We start from the raw sequence: 20402 nt of genomic DNA, 5'->3' as shown, positions 1-20402 counted from the left end.
CATCCAAGGATATATTAAACATTTTCTTCCTACGTTTCCACGGCAACATGAAGATGAGCTTCTCCTCGCTTTGCTAAAAAGGATCATGGCCAACGCTTTAAACTGATCCAAAATCCAGTGTGAGTGAGTGAGAGAGAGAGAGAGAGAGAGAGAGAGAGAGAGAGAGAGAGAGAGAGAGAGAGAGAGAGAGAGAGAGAGAGAGAGAGAGAGAGAGAGAGAGAGAGAGGAGAGAGAGAGAGAGAGAGAGAGGAATAAAAATAGACGGATCACTCTGAGAGGAGTTGAGCAGGAGGAATTTCCGCTGGCTACATTACATGACTACATTAGTCGAGCTGCTGGGATGAAATATCTTATTGAACTGAACACCAACATTGCCATTACAAAAATAAATTATAGTGCATTTTTCTAATGATACTGGTTATCCAAATAACTCGTAAAAAGATCCCTGATGTTTGCACAAACATAACCAAAAAGCAAAGGGATTTAATTTATGTAAACATATAAAGTGTAATGAAGGTGATAATCCCTCACACACACACAGACACACAGACACACTGTGAATAGCTTTATCTTGACATTGTACCACGCTTTGATCCACTGTTTTTGCTGTCTTTAGACTAACATCACATGCACACACTACATATGCAAGCAAACAGGAACATATTTAATTGTTCACATGCACAAACACACACTCAGGCCCTTTTGCGCTAAATAAACACACACGCACAAAGAAAGCTGACATTTTGGCTCACAGTCAGACAGCCACTGTGTAACCAAGGACTTGGTTCATTGGGAACTGCTTTGTCAACACAACACAGCTTGTCTGCAGTGGATATACACACACACACACACACACACACACACACACACACACACACACACACACACACACACACACACACACACACACACACACACACACACACACACTTCAGCTCTATGCAGTCACTTCCATAATCTACAAACACAGGCTTTCCTCTGCAGCAGCAGCTCTCTGATGCAAACGAGGGATATTCCTTCACTGGAACACAGAGTGTGTATGTAAACCTGACTGTGTGTGTGTGGTTGTTGGACACTTTGTACAGCATGCCATTTATATCTTGTCCACATTGTCCCAATACTACTCGCAGTATTAAGTGTGTGTTAACGTCACGGCAGGTAGTGTGTGAAGTAAGCGTACGTTTCTGCGAACACCTCTTTTTAATTATGTGTGTTCTCCACCATTCATCATGCTTCACTGCTTCACACCAGTCCAGTTGTTGGATGAGCTCTAATCAATAGACAGGAAGTAGATTTAGTGTATGACATCAACTGTGACATTGTTGTCCAAACACTAAACAGTTATGGCAAAAGCTCCACTGATTTCTGGGAATATAAAGTCTGGTCTTTGTGATTGGACTGATGTCAAAATCAATATTAAATATTGTTTTATTTTATCAAATATTTTAAGAAATATGTTCTTTCCAATTGTCTTACTGTATCATTTAAACAAATATTTTATTGTACGTTATCTACACACGATAAGCATGATTTTATTGCGGCCAGGAAGGTATTATATATTCTTTCTTTTCTTTGTACTGTCATATTTTGGTAACTGTAATACTTCATGTTGACAATTGTTGCTTGTTCCAACAAACTATCTTAGCTTGTTTAAACCATATAAAGTAATTGTAGTTGCATTGGCGACGCTATGTCCTAATTTATTAAGTCTGCCCTAAATAACTCTAATAAACTTCCTCATGCCTGGGGTCTTAAACGGCTCTTGGGCATTGTGGTTTTACAACAAATATATTATAAAATATAGACAAATATAGACCCAAGTTTGTGTGAGTATTTTGACGGACCCTCCCTCCTATCAGAATACTTCCCTGGAATATGCCTTCTGAAGGTTTCATGTAGTTTGTACAAGTCTAACGTTTTGATCTGACTGTCGAGGTAGAGAAAAGGTCAATAAGTCACTCAACAGTAACATAAATATGTTATCAATATAATATAATTTGGCCTAACTGAAGAACGCTCCACATCACCAGCATTTCTTGAGAATGTAGACATAATAATAATAATAATGCATTTATTGTATATAGGCGCCTTTCAAGGCTCTCAAGGTTGCCGTACAAACACATAAAAAACAAGATACACAATACATAACACCAGCATAAGAGACATAAACAAGACAATGCAGTATATAACAAATCAAATAACCAAATCAATAAAACAGAGGATTTGTGATGGATAATGATCAGGGTGGATATGCGAGTGTGAAGAGATATGTTTTGAGATGTGATTTGAAAATGGGGAGAGGGTCAGTGTTGCGGATGTCAGGTGGGAGGGAGTTCCAGAGGCGGGGTGCAGAGCGGCTGAAGGCTCTAGACCCCATGGTGGTTAAACGGAAGGGGGGTGCAGTCAGGCTGAGGGAAGCAGAAGACCTGAGTGTGCGGATGGGTGTGTTGATGTGCAGGAGGTCGGAGAGGTACAGAGGAGTGAGGTTATGGATGGCCTTAAAGGTGAGGAGCAGAATCTTAAAAACGATACGGGATTTGACGGGGAGCCAGTGAAGTTGCTGAAGAACAGGAGTGATGTGGTTAATGGAGGGGGTTCTGGTGATGATGCGGGCGGCAGAGTTCTGAACCAGTTGAAGTCTGTGGATGGATTTGAGAGGGAGACCAAAGAGAAGGGAGTTGCAGTAGTCGATGCGGGAAGTGACCAGGGTGTGAACAAGAATGGCGGTGGTCTTAGGGTTAAGGGAGGGGCGGAGGCGGTTGATGTTGCGTAGATGGAAATAGGCAGACTGAGTGATATGACTGATGTGAGATTTGAATGAAAGTGTGCCGTCGAGGATGACACCCAGACTCTTAACCTGAGGGGAGGGGGAGACTGAAGAGTTGTCTATTTTAATGGAGAAACTGTCAGGTTTGATTAGGGTGGATTTTGTGCCAATGAGGAGAACCTCAGTTTTACTGTCGTTAAGTTTGAGAAAGTTAGAGGAGAACCAGGATTTTATGTCCTGTAAGCAGTCAGACAGGGAGGATGGAGGATGGAGGATGGTGGTTGGTTTGGAGGACAAGTAGAGCTGGGTGTCATCCGCGTAGCAATGAAAGTGGATGTTGTGTTTACGGAAGATATTGCCAAGAGGAAGTAAATAGATGATAAAAAGAAGAGGCCCCAGGACTAAGCCCTGGGGAACACCGGTTGTGACTGGAAGTGGCTGGGATTTGAAGTTTTTTGTTGGATGAACTGAGTGCGACATCTGTCCTTTGTCCTGAACAGAACTCTTAGCTATAAATCCTGTGTCCTACATGAACAGTATATTGATAGTTTCCTTACATTTCTGAGTTCATTTGAAGACCAGTTAAGTAGTGTCCAAATCCGAGGATTTGGAGATGCAGTTAAGACTACTGGTAAAGGCCCTGTCACACTGTCCCGAAATTGACACACGATGGACACACGATAAAGGAAATGTTCAAATTCGGCTGTGATCGTAGCAACATCGGGCCATTCGTGAGGGCATCTTAAGCCATCGTATGACCGCCGGTGGAGTTTCTCAGGCTCCGGCAGCAACTTCGTGAGCGGCAACTTCGTAAGGCACTCGTGAGGGCATCTTGTCAAATCGTGTCATCTTCGTGTTATCATCGGTGCATTCACCCTCACTCTGATCGGGGCGAATGCCCGATGGCACCGATGATAACAAGATGCCCTCACGATGGCCTTACGAAGGGCACAATTGACACAAATTCAACACGATAATGAACCTTCGCAAGGTCCTTCGGCAATTTTTTGGCATGCCAAAGATTTTGCCACCGCTCACGAAGTTGCTGCCGGAGACTGAGAAACTCCACCGGCGGTCATACGATGGCTTAAGATGCCCTCACGAATGGCCCGATGTTGCTACGATCACAGCCGAATTTGAACATTTCCTTTATCGTGTGTCCATCGCGTTGTTTTATTGCACAACAAAATCATGTAAATATATTATGTAAATAACCCAATTTGTGTTCTGTGAAACTAAAAAGGATATAATATATTATTTTGAAGGACAGTTGACAGGAAGTTGTTGTTGTTATGGAAACAACATTACGGAGAAAACGTAATATTTTCTACATATAACGACGGATAAAGTAAAGAACAAAGTCTGAAGATATCAGTACAGTATCATAGTACTGTAACATAATTGTTTTTGGTACTTTCATTGCAGTTGTATGTCTTAAATGTAATGTAAATGTTGCCTTCGTGTGTGGTTCGGGGCCATCTTCGTGCGAAATTCACAATTCCATATTCGTGTGTCCATCGGGTGTCAATTTCGGGACAGTGTGACAGGGCCTTAAAGGAAGACGGTCGAGTACAGCAACCATTTCACTGTCCATCATGAAGCACTCAACACTAACCACTACATCTCCACCAAGACATACACTTTTATGAATAGAGTCATTTGACAAACTACTACATTATACCACTCTTTTTCCGAGATCTTAAAATGAACTCTTGCAGAACCATGCTTTAAATAATATCATGCAGGCTTTGTGTTGCAGTCATGTCAGCTCCACAGTCCTGGAGTCACAGAGGAGTGGAAACGTTATGCAACCGCTGTGTGTGAACGCTTAACACCCACACAATCAGGCAGGCTGTAAATAATGCATAATGCAACACACACACACACACACCCTATTTTAAAATGAATCATCTTGGAAACACAACCATATAATTTAGGATACAATTATTTTAACAGTCTCGGAAAATATGTGTAGAATGTTCTAGCAGCTGCTCTGACAGGCAAGCCAGGCAAACATTATTTTATAGTCTTGCAATCTGCTCTGTTTAAAACAAAGGGTTCACTTTTTAGGAGCAGGGCCACGCCCTAATCTCACCTCAAATCACCTGTTCATACTCGATGTAAAGACCCGCCGTCTCTTTCCCTTCCTTTCATCCATTCCCCTTCCTATCCCTACATTGCTTCATCCCCCCCTACATTATTTAGACACTTTGTCCCTCCCTACCTATATTAGTCTAGTTGCCAGCATTTTGAACCCAGACATGTTGAAACGCAACTGATGCTTATTGTGCAAACTGCCCAACATATGTAAATTAGCATCCAGCAGTTTATATGTGCTGGGGAGCCGTACTGTTAATTTCTAACATAAAACTTTGGGCTACTCAACATTTCTAGGTTTACTCTGTTGGCAACACGATAGAGCAACCCAGTCTCATGGCATTTCGTGTTCACCAACACAATTTTTAATCTATTGATTCGTGTTCACCAACACGATTTTCCCCTTTTTTCCGTGTTGCACAGCACGATTTTAAAAGCAATGTATTTCTACTGGTAATGTGTTTCGTGCCTGCAGCACGTCTTTTTCTCCGGTCGGGTCGTGGAAGACCGGAAGCTGTGTGGTTCATTAAAACATGTTCTTACTCAATATCAAGCCACAATTATTGCTTTTATTTTAAATCGTATAATTTCGGACTTTTGTTGCCGTCTGTGAGGAAAATAAATGGGGCTCAGAGCCTCAGGATACTGAAATCTGTATTTTTAAAATATTTTTTTCCTTCTAATTAGTTATTCTTTTCAAAATAACACACTGTTATTTACTCACCAATAACACACAATTATCCTTGCTTTTATTTATTGGTTTAATTCCATAATCTCTGGCTTTTTTGGCGTCCGTCAGGAACTGAATTTCAAAATAAAAATAACCGGAAACAGACGTAGGCATTTCGAGCGATTACCCAAGATCCTCAGCTATGGTTTAAGCTCGCTGATTGGATGTTTTAGCACTCGGAATTAAGTATTATTTTATTCTTTTAAAATGTTTTCCGGATTTCATATAATATAAACACCAAATCCCAGCATGCATTGCGGCTAAAACATCCAATCAGCTAGCTTAAACCATAGCTGAGGATCTTGGGTAATCGCTCGAAATGCCTACGTCTGTTTCCGGTTATTTTTATTTTGAAATTCAGTTCCTGACGGATGCCAAAAAAGCCAGAGATTATAGAATTAAACCAATAAATAAAAGCAAGGGTAATTGTGTGTTATTGGTGAGTAAATAACAGTGTGTTATTTTGAAAAGAATAACTAATTAGAAGGAAAATAATATTTAAAAAATACAGATTTCAGTATTCTGAGGCTCTGAGCCCCATTTATTTTCCTCACAGACGGCAACAAAAGTCCGAAATTATACGATTTAAAATAAAAGCAATAATTGTGGCTTGATATTGAGTAAGAACATGTTTTTATGAACCACACAGCTTCCGGTCTTCCATGACCCGACCGGAGAAAAAGACGTGCTGCAGGCACGAAACACATTACCAGTAGAAATACATTGCTTTTAAAATCGTGCTGTGCAACACGGAAAAAAGATATGATATGATATGACATACTTTATTAATCCCCGTGGGGAAATTGTTTCTCTGCATTTGACCCATCCTAGGAGCAGTGTGCTGCCATTTTGAAAGGCGCCCGGGGAGCAGTGTGGGGAACGGTGCCTTGCTCAGGGACACCTCGGTAGCACTTGGTCTTGCCGGGACTTGAACTGGTGACCTTCCAGTTGCCAAGCCAAGTCCCTATCTACTTCGCCACCACCGCCCCAATCGTGTTGGTGAACACGAATCAATAGATTAAAAATCGTGTTGGTGAATACGAAATGCCATGAGACTGGGTTGGATAGAGATGGGTGAGTCCTGATTCATCCGGATCAGTAACCCGGATCCAATAATGAGCTGGTCGTGACGAGTCTCCCCTCTCGATTAACCCGAGTCCTTTGAGTCCTACACCTTGTGTGACGTACAAATTAAAACTATAAATTGCGTCACTCGCTACTCTCCTTATAACATGTAAAATCACATTACAACGTACCCCAGTCCATCTGCCTACCCTTTAGCAAGTAGGATAGCTGCCAGAAGTTATCGTTTGGCTCAGGGGAGGCGGAACAGCGAAACTTCCTGCAGACTCGTGCAGACTCAGAATCAGAGCTGTAACCGTAGCAGAGTCAACAGCAGACTCAGATTCGAAAACCCTGACTCACTGAATTAAGGGAACTTCCTTCACTTCCTGCAGACTCGTGGGGACTCAGAGATTTGCAAATCCTGACTCACTGTGCAAAACATAGCAGACTCGTGCGGACTCAGAGCCGTAACCATATAGCAGCAGATCCAGAGATCCAGCAGACTCGTCCTCATGCACGAGTCAACAGCAGACTCAGATTCGCCAAATCGCAAAATAACCCTTTTTTTTGTGATCAACATTTTTTATTATAGCAAAAGACACTGTGTAGCGGAGGTTAATATAACGTCAGTTTAATATGCTTGTGAAATGCATCAACTTTTCGGTTTCACCGGTAGGATTTCTACGCTCTTGGTGATGCTGACTCATATGACTCAAATGCAGTGGCGAGCCTTGACTTTTATACCTAGGCCCTCTGACCCCCACCCCTTCCCTCAAGTTATTACATCACAGCGTATACTTCAGCGGAATATCAAAACAACGGCCCGGGGTGCAAAACGCATCAATGAAAGCGACCCTCTACCACACAAAACAACACCTGTAAATAACCCTATTTGTGTTCTTTGAAATTGAAAAGGATATTGCATTGTATTTGTTACTTCCGTTGCAGTTGTATGTCTTAAGTGTAATTTGGCATGCTTTTATTTTGAAGGCGAGTTAACGCTGTTGACAGGAAGTTGTTGTTGCTATGGAAACAAGAAACGTTCCAAAGCGGGCGGAACTTGTGATAAAGTCCGCGATAATAACACCCACCCATTTAGAGGGAAGATATGATTGGTCAATTGTACTGTCATTTGACATTACTCTCTCGTTCAGTTACTATAGCTGGCCCTCTGTGAATTCATAGCTGGACCGCCTGGACGTCCAACAGCTCCTCTCTTCACAGTAACATGCAGAGAGGAGCTTCTTTCATTTAACCATTCACATTCCAACAGAAATTGTATAGGCAGATTCGAAGGATTTATTTCTTTGGAAATGTTATTTTAAATACAATTAAATCAAGTTATTTTGGTAAAACTAATGAAAAATATAACTAAAAAAATATATAAAAATATATAACAAAATATATAAAAAAATATATTATTTTTTTTAATGTTTTTAAATATTATTTTGTAGAATATCTTAGGCCCTCACAGAGGGCCTAGAGGGCCCTGACGGCTCGCCACAGATGACTTATATGATCCGGATCTCTTCAATTACTGACTCAGAAGACTCAGAGTCCGTAAAAGGATCCGGATTTGCCATTTCTACAACACGACTATATCCTATCATTCCTCCATTCTTACATCCCTCCAACCCTTCAACCCTCCCTCCATACTCCATCCTTTGATATGGCGCCGCAGACGTCTGTTTCTGTGTTTTGGTGCGCTCTGTTTTGTCTTGTTTACATACAGTACATCAAACTCTTTCACCAGGGAAGAGCCGCTAAACATAAGAGAAACAACTTCAGCGGATTACTTTCCCGCTTTTCTCTGTTCTTCCGTGGAATTATTGGACATTCTTGTGAAAGGTGCGCTCACCTGCATCCGAGCAGCGAAACGCCACAGGAGAGGGAAACGGGCCGGGACGCTCGTGCCCCTACGCTCCTGCGGACTCCGCACGCCGTTACTAGGAATATTTCTCTCCAACGTGCTATTCCATCAGCAATAAACTGGACGAGCTTCAGCTACTTGTTGGAAGAAATAGAGACTTTTCTTCATCTTCTGTTTTGTGCTTCACTGAGAGCTGATTGTGTGGATCGATCCCAGACTTGGCGCTACAGCTGCCAGGCTTCCAGCTGTTCAGAGCGGATCGAGACACGGAGCTCTCCAGCATATCAAAAGGTGCAGAGTGGTGCAGTGACGAGTCCTAAAACCTGGAAGTGAGTTAGCATTTTACCACTACCGGTTCCCTCCTCTCAGAGTCAACGGGATTTCTCCATAGGATTTTGGAAAATAGCTGGAAATAAGGTCTGTGGTTGACACAAATTTAAGAGACGGATCACGTTTTGTTCTGCGACATTAAATCCATCAGCAGTGACCCCACTGGTGATTTTTGAAGAGTTTACGTGTCTGAAAAAAAATGGTTGTTACCATGTGGCTGAATAGAACTACAGAAGTTGTGGAGGACGTTGTACGTCTTTACGCCAAACACGTAAACACTCCCGCTAAATTTGTTTGCCCTGTTCTGCTTGAAAGCAATTACCTGCGCTCCTGCAAACTGTTCAAACAAACGCTTCAACTTGTACAATTTTCAATCTGTATTTTTTAATATCGATCTTAAGGCGAGACACGGCAGGCAAAAACATCGTTTTTCAAGTACAGGTCAATTTTGAGATTTTGTGCTATTTTGATTCCATAACATGTTTTCTTTCAGGGTTTTGGAAGGAAAACGTACAAAATACACATTTAAGTGTTTATTTTACTATAGTTTGTCTATTTGCGCCTGTAGATTTCTCCTAAATTCACCAAAAGTTAGCATTCTAACGTAACATAAAGTACCGCGACCGCTGTGTGCACCATGTCAACAGAGGTATCGGTGGAAAGCTGTGTCTCTCCTGCACAATCTCATCGGATCCAAATATGGTCATTTCCTTTGTATCAGCAACCAATCGTGAAAGCACAAAGGGGTCTTAAACCAAGAAACGAAATCTCATTGGCTGGTGTCAATTTACGACAACGTGATTCGTTCAGATGCGTCACGTGGTGTGCTAAAACACTTCCTGGTTAGCTTTCAGCTAGAAATTGAAATCTCAAAATGCAAAAAGAACGGCGAAAAAAACGTTCACAGAGAAGACGACAACAATTGTCACTTGCACGAAGCAAGGTAATAAAAAAAAAAATGACCCTGAACATGAAATACCTTCACGGAGTGCGTCGATGCGCAAGCTGTCATCCAAAGAACAGGAGGGTTTAGCTAGCGCCTCACTGCAATCTTTAAAGGTCGTTTTCTCAAAATGAGTTTTTTCTCCTACTCTGAGTTCGAAATTTCAACTTCAGTAGCACGTACATTCACCAAACCTTCCAGTTATATTCCTATCAATATTATGAAGGCTTTTACAGAAGGGTTTGTCCATATATCATTCATAGCCTGAATTATACAACATTATATACCTAAAAACATGGCAAAAATGGATATTTTAGGGCTGTTGACAGTATTTTCTGATTTATGGAGTGATAAAAAGAGATATCCAATATCCTTTCTGTAAAAGCCTTAGATACTAATATGACTACAAAATGAAACAAGAATTTTGAATCTGGCTATATCCAAAGTTCAGATTTCGATTCCTGAAATGTGTTAAAATATGTGCATATTTAATGAGATAATGGATAATTTGCATATTTAAAAATGCTATTTCAGAAAACTTGTAATACAAAAGACAATTGCCTTATTGTAAGTAATTAATTGGAGAAATTTCTAGCTGATACCTTTAAGTTAAAACAATTACCCTATTCACCTGGGGTGTCTCGCCTTAAGTTGGCGTGACGTTGAAGCAGCGACCCTGCTGTAGTTTGTTTATAGAATAACGTTAGCATTTTGCTTCTGGCGATTAGATTTATGATTATAAAATTATAAAAGTAGGGTAAACATGTGGATATTATCCGGCTGAACAAAACGTGTGATTCATTTATATAATATCCTCTCATCCTGTCAGCACTCCGCAGAGACGATCTTTGATCTTTGCTTCGCACTACGGAGGCCGAGAGTCTCAGTTATCAACACACATGGAAGTCGAGGAGAAAGAGAAACACAGCACACCGAAAAATACCTACAAATCAAACGTTTGGCAACACTTCGGATTTTTCAAGAAAGACGGACAACTTGAAAAATCGCTCACAAATTATAAACGATGCCGTGCCGCTTTAAAGTACACAAGTAGGCTAGTACGACGTGGGGTCTGTGTCTGAAAAGAAAAACCTGAAAGTAAGACATATGAGTTAAATCACTCAGTGAGGTGTTCCGTGAGAGTGGTGTTTAGTATACAGGCACAGCACTATGCCAATAATAGTTTAAATCAATCTTACTAACTGCCAGAGGTGTGGACTCGAGTCACATGACTTGGACTCGAGTCAGACTCGAGTCACACATTTTATGACTTGAGACTCGACTTGACAACATCACAAAAGACTTGCGGCTTGACTTGGACTTGAACACCAATGACTCGGGACTTGACTTGCACTTGAGCCTTCTGACTTGAGGTGACTTGCTACTTTAATTCAGAGGTCTCCAACACGCCGATCACGAGCTGCCGCGAGAAGAGCAGACTCCCGTCGGGGAAAGCAGAATCTTCAGCCGCTCCTACTCTTGCTGAGAATCCTTGCAGGCAGGGGCGGGTCTTTATTTAGCTGGGCCACCATGCGGCCAATCATATGCGAGGACACACTAGGATCATACCATTATGTGAAAGAAGTGTGGGGGGCACAGCATGTGTAATGGTACAGGCCAGCTGCACAGAGCGACGGGGAGAAGGATTTAAATGCAAGCGCGTTGGAAAAAGTCAAGAAATGAGCGAAAACCGAAAAAAGAAGCAGCATCTGGCTGCTTTTCAATGATATTGGAGAAAGCAAAGCTGAGTGCAGGATTTGTAAAATGAAAATAACCTTCAGAGCAGGGTTTTTTTTTGGTAACCACTCAGGATTTATTGTCAGAGGTGGGAGAAGTTCAGACAATTAAAACAAGTTACAATCAGGGTTCCCGCGGGGTCTTAACAAGTCTTAAAAAGGTCTTAAATATGATTCAGAAGGTCTTAAAAATTATCGGATTTGAAAGGTATTTCTATGTTGCGATAGCGTCTAAATGTGTTTTGGGGGAAATGTGTCCGGGCTGCAAAGTAACCAGTACGGCAGGGATCACCAACTACATTTGTCCAAGGGCCAAAATGTATCCAATAGACACTATCGCGGGCCAGCGATTTTTATATAGTCCAGAATTTTGAAGTTGCAGACCGGGGGGGGGGGGGGGGGTATTGAGTGTTCTGTAATCAGTTACTAAATACTGAATACATGGCTCAAAAAGTAGTCAGAATACAGTTACGTGTCTTAAACGTTGGAATCGGGTCTACTTTAACGTATTCAGATTACTTTTAGAATACTTTTGGAATACTTTATTTGTCCATAACAGATGGGTATGTTTTGGTGAACAGGAGACACGTATTTTACTGTTTTAATGGCTTATCAAGAACTCAAACACAACATCTTGGTGTCACTCTGGACAGCTCCCTCTCATCTGCACCACACATAAAAAACATCACCCGGACTGCATTCTTTGTACTGTCTTAAAACCTTTCCTTAGAATATGTTATGAATTGTAAGGTGTCCTTGGGTGCTTTGAAAGGCGCCCCTAAATAGAATGAATTATCATTATTATTTATTATCTGAAACGATGTTATAACTTGTAAAACTTTTTCCAGTCACTTGCCCCAGGCATTCAGCAGCAGCAGGCCATTCACTTTGATTTGACCCCGTTATGAAATGTCATCATTTTGACAATAAAGAAATGCTACATAAACGTTATCTTGCACATTTTATCGAACCATCTCCGTTTCTAACTTTCAATATATTTTAAAAGAGATCTCTCTCTCATCTGCGTGCGGGGGCGGGGCCTCACAGACACGCTGCATCTCTCGCTCACAGACATGCTGCAGCGCCGTGCAGTGTGCACACAGCTCTGCCAGTAATGAATATTACATTTTGTGAGGAAATGTTTCCACCAATAATTCCAATAAGTATTCCAAAATGTATTCACTTCAGGTTTACGAAAGTAACTGTAATCAGATTACTCGTTTTTCAAATGTAACGCCAGCTGAATACAGTTAGCCTACTTGATTTTTGTATTCTGATTACGTAACGCCGTTACATGTATTCCGTTACAACCCAACCCTGCTTCTAGGCTACTGTCCCGCAGCTCCTGCCTCTCTGTTGGACTCTGTCGCAGCAGGGCTACTGCTTATGGAATGCCATTTAAGCCAATATTAAATAAATAAATATAGACATAAATAATTAAATAAATACATATATATATATATATATATGCCTATGAAATAAATGATAAAATAAATAAATAATAAAATAAATATGTATACATGTACATTTAAATACACATTTATTTATTTCATTGGACTTTTATTTCATAATGACACATTTATTTATTTCAAGAAACTTGTATTTCATAATGACACATTTATTTATTTCAAGAGACTTGTAGTTCATAATGACACATTTATTTATTTCAAGAGACTCGTATTTCATAATGACATATTTATTTATTTCAGATGACTTGTATTTCATAATAACGCGTTTCTTTATTTCAAGAGACTCGTATTTCATAATGGCTTATTTCATGTGACTTGTATTTCATGATGAGACATTTCCATTCCTTATATGCAAATGAACGGGGCGTGGTTAGCTCACAGGTCCAGAGACCCAGACCAAAGCAACAGCACCACACTGACTACTCGAGAAGAGGAAGAAAATGGAGGAGAAGGACTATAAGGCAAACTACTAAATGAAAATAACAACATGGAAGACGTCGGTGGGCTCCAAGACTTAACTGGTTCTTATCTGGTCTTCTCTGGTCTTATCTGGTCCGCCCAATGCTGCTCTTCTGAGAGCAACCGCTCTGACAGCTCTCTCTAGTCTCTACTGGGAAACAGCTAAAAGTCCTTCTGGAGGTAAGCAACGCTACACAATTACACCCAGTCTGAGAGTAAAATATGTCTCGAAGGTTCGTTTTGCTTTCTTACAACGTTAAGTTAATGTTAACGTAACCTTACGTTTGCTAGGAGGCTATCGTTACGAGCTAGCTGTCTTAGCTAACAACAGTTAGCAGCTAACGTTTTCTGCAGTTTGTGTTGCCCCTGAAAAACGTGATGTAGTTATTTAAGGGTATGTTAAATTAACGTTATTTTACAAGTTGAGAGAGTTAAGTTGTGTTTAAAATCGTCAATGTAATGCACGTTAGAGGTTTTGTGTTGGACATGAAGTCCACCAGGTTAGCATATTAAGCTGTACTTTTTGTGGCAGCTAGCTTAATACAAAGAGGGGTTTTGTGCTTCATTGCAAACTTTTCTTTGTTAATCTACCTGAAACTGTAGGGACAGTTTGTTTCTACTCAACTATACAGACCATTGTTTAGGAGATGCAAAACATACTGTACATGAGTTGGGTCCAACATATACCTTGAGTAATGTTACTTTGCTGCTAAAAATGAAACATCATTATCAGATGAGGACATCACCAAAGTGTGTGAGCCTGTCAGGGGATTTGATCTGTTCTCTGCATGTCCTAAACACTGCTCTGGTATTACTTATTTTGTAACATGTAAGTCTCCCGCTCTTGTCATCTTTCAGGCTTTGCATTTGAACTCCTATGACTGGTTGCGGACTTGAAGGGAACGCCTTCCTGACATCCAGGAAAAAGGTGAGATTATAATACATTTGAATGCCAAAAGCAAGTTATTGTTTTTAACTTTTGAAATATGATTGTTTTGGGGCATTTCAGTTTTATTGGACAGGCAGTAGAGATCTACTGGAAACAGTGGAGAGGGAGGAGATGATATGCAGCATACGGCCCTTTTGGAATGTAATTTCCAACTGTGCATTGTAAAGACTGAAAAAACAGCCTCAAGTTAAAGCTTGACATGATTTGGTCTTTTACTTAAGAAGATGTTTGTCCTCCTGTGTTGTCTTATTTCCTTATCTTTCTTTCAGGTGTAACATCTACCAATGGTTGTACATGACAGAGACCTCCTCCGCCTCTTTGCTGTCTTACTAGTCAATCCTTCTGATCAGGTCCTTTCCTAAATAGTGGTAAGTTTTACAGTTCAGTGTACGTTCATTTAGTAACTTAATACTTTACCGCTGTTGAATAAATCCTATATTGCTAGTCATTTTATTAAAACTACGATTTGTAAACTTTTTGATTCCAAATACAATAATCTTTTTGTTATAATTGTAAAACATATCTTAACATCCATCAGCAATCAATACAACAAATCATCCAACACTAAATAGAAGAAATCTGGACCTATTTCTTTTTATACAGCAGCATGTTTTGGGACTGCTCATTGATGTCATCAAGAGCCATTGAGGCTGCAGCCACACGAGGACAAAAACGGCCGTTAGCGTTACTGTTTAGTGTCATATAGACCGTTCGGCCACACGAGGACGACCGCATACGGCACTAAACGACTGAGGAAACGATAACGGGTCCCAAGGTGGATAGAACGGCATACGCAACGCTCTGGGGGGTCAAACAGCTCCGTGTGTATGCCCTATACGATCATTTTCTGATAATGATTGCGCAATAGCCCCGCCTCTCCCCACCTCTGCTGCTCACCTCCGCGTTTCCCGCGCCATTGCTGATGTGTTTCGCCACCAACAACAACAACAATGGCGGATCGCAGAGTTGCTAGCGTGCTCCGGACGCTACTGACCATGCTACAGTTCTTTGTGCAACATCTACAGCAGACTTACACATCCGGGGGGGATCTTACTCGCTGCTTTTGTGGATATGTACTGCAGCTTCATCGATCATTTTCTGATAATGATTGCGCAATAGCCCCGCCTCTCCCCACCTCTGCTGCTCACCCCCGCGTCAAAGTAAACTGCACACTGAATTCAGATTATTTATCTTTCTCTCGATATGGACATAAACGCGAGTGAAGTCTAATCTGACAGGACGGAGACACCTCTCAAACTACCTAAACTAGTTATAAATATGTTTATTTTTACTGTCGGCCGGGTCACTCATTACTGGATCAGCTGCTGCATGAAACAGACACTGACGCTGTCCGAAGAGAGCGAGGAAAAAGAGAGGCTCCGTGTATTTTTATTATTATATTATATAGAGTCATTATTCATTTGTTTTAAAGCTCAATAAATAACAAAGAAGACCTTTGACCGGCACTTTTATAATTTTGTCGGAAGGTTTAAACTTTAATACACGTTGACTGTCGAAAAACTCTGCCCGGTTCCCTCGGCCCCCACCGCGGAGAATAAACAGAAGGGCAACCATGACAACCATGCTTCTTCGCTGCTTTTGTGGAGGAAGTTACAGCGCCACGTACAGGCTCCTGCATATGTACTGCAGCTTCTCCAGCGGTTGGAGCTAAACGGAGCGGTCTCGTGTGGGCAGACACTATCCGGATAACTATTGCGTGTGGACGGAAGCTTGTTTGCGATTGCGTTTGCGTTAATCCTATGCGTTTAGCCGTTTTCGTCCTCGTGTGGCTGGGGTCTGAGTCTACCTTTTGTAGTCGGCCTCTCAGAATGTTTATCATTTATTTGTATTTTAACATTCCTATAATAATTAGTTTTTTTATTGTTTTGTTCTTTATTTTTGTTGTGAGAATCACTTTGCAATTATTGTGTAAGTGCTATATAAATAGTTATACTAATATTATTGTTGTTACTATTATTAATAATGTCTTCTTTGTTTTCTTTATTCATCGCTGCAGAAAGGATCATGCCAGCCCACATCAAACACCTGATCAAGAGCTTGTGAACCTCACTGCTGCAGACACCTGTGTGATATTCCACTCTGACTGGAACCTGTTAGAAATTAAAATCAATGTTTTGATGGCATAATGTACCTTAAATGTACCTTTAGTTTAAATGCTGTTTTATACTGAAAAACCAGAAGTTCTTGTGCACAACCAGTTAGACTTTTATTCTGAAAATCCTTCACCTCCGGTTAGCATTTAGCATGAGGCTAATATACCATTTCCTATAGAGGTGAATTTAGCAGCGATATGATATGATGTTGCACACCGAAACCTACTGATTTCAACACTACCACTATAGACGTCGATATATTATTATTGTTGGATATTAAATGAAGGTACAGTTTATTTGAGTAAGTTATCGTTTACAGATGTGGGTAGCATGTCACAACATTCGGAGCGACCGGAAATCGAATTGCTGTGAAGGATTTCCTGTATTTTTTGGAGTGTTGATTACAGCGTTTGGAATGTGTTGAATGGAAAGTCATGAAAGAGTTAAGGAGGAGAAAAGGAGTGTTTAGATATATATTGAATGTACAATGTCTGTATACTGTGATATGTGTAACAACGGACATTAAATAGTCGGAGAGCCGGCCCCCAGGGAGGAGCCTGCAGAAGCTATATAACAGCAGCACCTGGGCGGTTCGGCCTCTTTTCTCTGCTAGCGAGGGCCAGAGGCAGCTGCTTTTCTGTCGGACAATATCCTGTTTGTGACTTTACCGCGCCTTTTTTATTAATTAAAGTACCAATTTGAAAACATCTCAGAGACTCCATTTAGTCTCCTTTTTAAGCTTCTCTTTCCTGGACGCGAGAATAACCATCACAGTTAACAATTGGAATGACCCCGACGTGATTTTCGTTGCACCGGGAGAGACTACACGCGGCTGTTCTCCGGAGCCGCTGGCAAACCCATTCGACACACAGAGAGCTCAAACTACGGTAAAGAAGAAGCCTGTTACGTCAAAATTCTTCAATAGTTTATGCAGGACAATCTTAGGACTATGTTGGACGGCTGCTTTCGGTTCCTGAAAATAGCTGGGAAATTAATGTTAAAACAACCACATTTATAACAATAACAATCATATAACACGTGGCGTTGCATTGTCACAAGTAGGGTGAGTTCAAATTACTTATTTGTCTTATATTTAACCCTGCATGCTATTTGTTTGTCTGTTATTACATGGCGGCGAGGCTAATCATTTCAATTGTTTCTTGTTACGTCTCAATTTAAACGTGAATGGTTTTAGGCCATTAATCAGTGAGAGACTGGTTGAGACAAGAACAAAGTGGAGTGAGTGTTTGTGTTAAGGACAGTGTGAGGCTGTTTTTACTTTTACAAGTTATTTGTGTGATGGCAATCATTTAAAGTGTTTCTTGTTACGTCCTAATTTAAACGTGAATGGTTCTAGGCCATTAATCAGTGAGGGACTGGTTGAGACAAGAACACAGTTGAGTGAGTGTTTTAATTACAGCAAGGGGCTTTCTTATTAAAAAAGTCCTTGTTGAGGAAAAGGCCTGAAAAGTTTGAAGCTTTCAGTGGTTGTTTTTTCTGTTTTCTAACAGACGTGGTTTACGACGGGGAGTGCGACATTCGTGCGTTAGACAGACGATATTCTGCTAATAGTGTTTGCTTGGCGCCTTACTTTGTCCCATGATAGCGTGTTTAAACAGAGGAGATAACCATACTGGCTCTTAAAGTCAAAACATTACGTACACAGGTTGAAGGCTGTGACATAAGGGTATAAGGCCCATTTATAATTGTAAATTACATAGAAATGTTATTTTAAACTGCAGTGTTGTTTTGTGTTGAGAATTAAAAGATCACCCTCATTATTTCAACTCCGCTGTGAGAGCCACGAGGTGTTTTCAAATCCCTTTGTTCTTCAGGTCAAAGGTTGGAAAATCAGTTGCCATCTTGTCTTGTCCTCGTGTTTACAATGAGCAATGGCAGTCGCCATTTCGTGAAATGCTAATTTGAAAGTACTCAGTCCTACTCACATGAGCCTAGGCACTCCATCTTGAGAAGGACAAATCATATTTCTTGGCAGAGTTGAAACTATAAAATAGACAGGTTATCTTACCGTGGGAAGTTTGATATTTGTAAGAGTCTGTATTTGAGATATTCTTGTTTGTAAGTGCGTATTGGCGGTTTATTTGAGATATTCTTGTTTGCAAATGTGTTTTGGCGGTTATGTGCTCTGTTGTTTAACCATATTCTCATTTTTAAGGAAATAAGCTTCTTCTTGTTAAAAAGAGGTCAGTTTTGCAACAGCTATCCCTAGTGGATTGAGCTGGAAATTACAACAGCGCACTCTGCTGGTAATACAGAATTATTACAAAGATACTATAACATTTTGAAGCTTGATTTTGAGTATTATGAATGAACACATGCGCAAATCGCCAGGACAGAATTACAAAGTGGTTTCTAATTAAAAGATGAGAAACTTTCAAACTAGGCTGTAGAATATTCAAACACCAATTGATTAAAGCTAACACAAATTATGACATTTACATAATTTCATACACTTTGGTATGCACTGTACACAGTAGATTTAGATTTTCACCAGATTTCTAATTTTCATATTTTAAAGTCAAAACCATATACTGTACAATTTTTTATTTTATCATTTCAGATTTTAAAATTTGCATAATTTGTATCTTTTAATTAACTTTATTATTTTTTTTAAAAATCATATAAAAAAAAATAAAAAGCCCAGATTTAAAGTTAGGTTCGGATGACATAGGATATTACTGATCAGGAACGACGGTGCTAGTCAGAAGATTGGTGCTTAATCTTTGATAACTTAATAATATTCATTCGAATAGGAAGAGAGCATGTCACCAAAACAAACTAAGCTGGGACTAGACGCAGAGCCAGGCTCAACTGCAGATATCAAGGAAAGGGTAATAATCTGATCAGATGCCTTCCAACCTAACCTTTCCAATTAAAAGAACTATATGGAGTGAAGATGAAGAAAGATTTATAAGAGTTACAAGTCTGATACTCCATCTGGAATATGCCAGCCTATTGGCACACAGCATAAATGTGGTCCGAGTAGCAGACCTGCCAGTGAGGGAAGACATAGCAGAAAAAACAGACACCGTAGCTTATAGGAACAAGACAAGGAGAAGGGAGGGGAAACTTCCAGAGAAGGCAGGGCAGACACCTCCAACAATTCAAGCTCAGGAAGAACCAGAGAATGCAGGGCAGACACCTCAAACTGTTAAATCTCAGATAGTGCCAGAAAATCAGAAGCAGAACCAACAACCAGGAGGTTTCCATGATGACAATGGAGGCAGGGGGTCTCAGGGATGTCAAAGACGAACAGCATTGCCAAACATGACCCAAATGCCACTGACACCCTGGTATCAACCACAACAACGAGGAAGCTCAGAGGGCCAGACCACCAGGTGATGCATCTTCAGCACAAGGGTATTTTGAAATCCAGCTACATTGAGCCATATCTGTCACCACAGAAGGGAGAGGTTTAATGTTTAATGTAAAAACTAAATCGAGAGTAGCATTTGCATTTACACATAAAGCATCCACAGAATAGAACATTTAGCAGACTATTTTTGTAATTATGAGAAGGAAAGAGATTACGAGTGATGTTGTTCCCCCACACGGAAAACTATTGTGTTCACACAGCTAGTGAGGTCAAGACGACGGGTTTCCACCCAAAAATATGAAGACGGAAACCTAGTACTCGCCCAAGACGGAGGATCCATACCAAATCCTCCTGTTTACACCGACAGCAGTTCAAGGTGCGGCGATACACCTGACGTGGAGCTGTTGAGACCTGAAAAACAGAAACTCGATTCTGCTGTGGTGAAGTCTGGCTACAAAGGGAGGTGTCCGATAGGGTCGCTTGTCTCAAACCAGTGAATAAGTCAACAAGAACCCAGCAGAACTAGAGAGTGACTG

The 20402-nt window shown here is 40.7% G+C and overlaps 1 protein-coding gene and 1 long non-coding RNA gene across 2 annotated transcripts in view; one reads left to right on the top strand and one right to left on the bottom strand.

The window, feature by feature from the left end:
- Positions 1-20402, bottom strand: part of LOC117533583 (RNA binding protein fox-1 homolog 1-like) — a 380569-nt gene that overhangs the window by 180818 nt on the left and 179349 nt on the right.
- Positions 13341-14547, top strand: LOC117533585. The gene is made up of 3 exons (XR_004567077.1): positions 13341-13646; positions 14325-14394; positions 14476-14547. It is a non-coding gene; the product is annotated as an uncharacterized LOC117533585 (long non-coding RNA).

Source organism: Gymnodraco acuticeps, unplaced genomic scaffold (genome assembly GCF_902827175.1).
Source record: "Gymnodraco acuticeps unplaced genomic scaffold, fGymAcu1.1, whole genome shotgun sequence".
Classification (NCBI taxonomy): domain Eukaryota; kingdom Metazoa; phylum Chordata; class Actinopteri; order Perciformes; family Bathydraconidae; genus Gymnodraco; species Gymnodraco acuticeps.
This window is presented reverse-complemented; position numbering and strand designations above follow the sequence as displayed.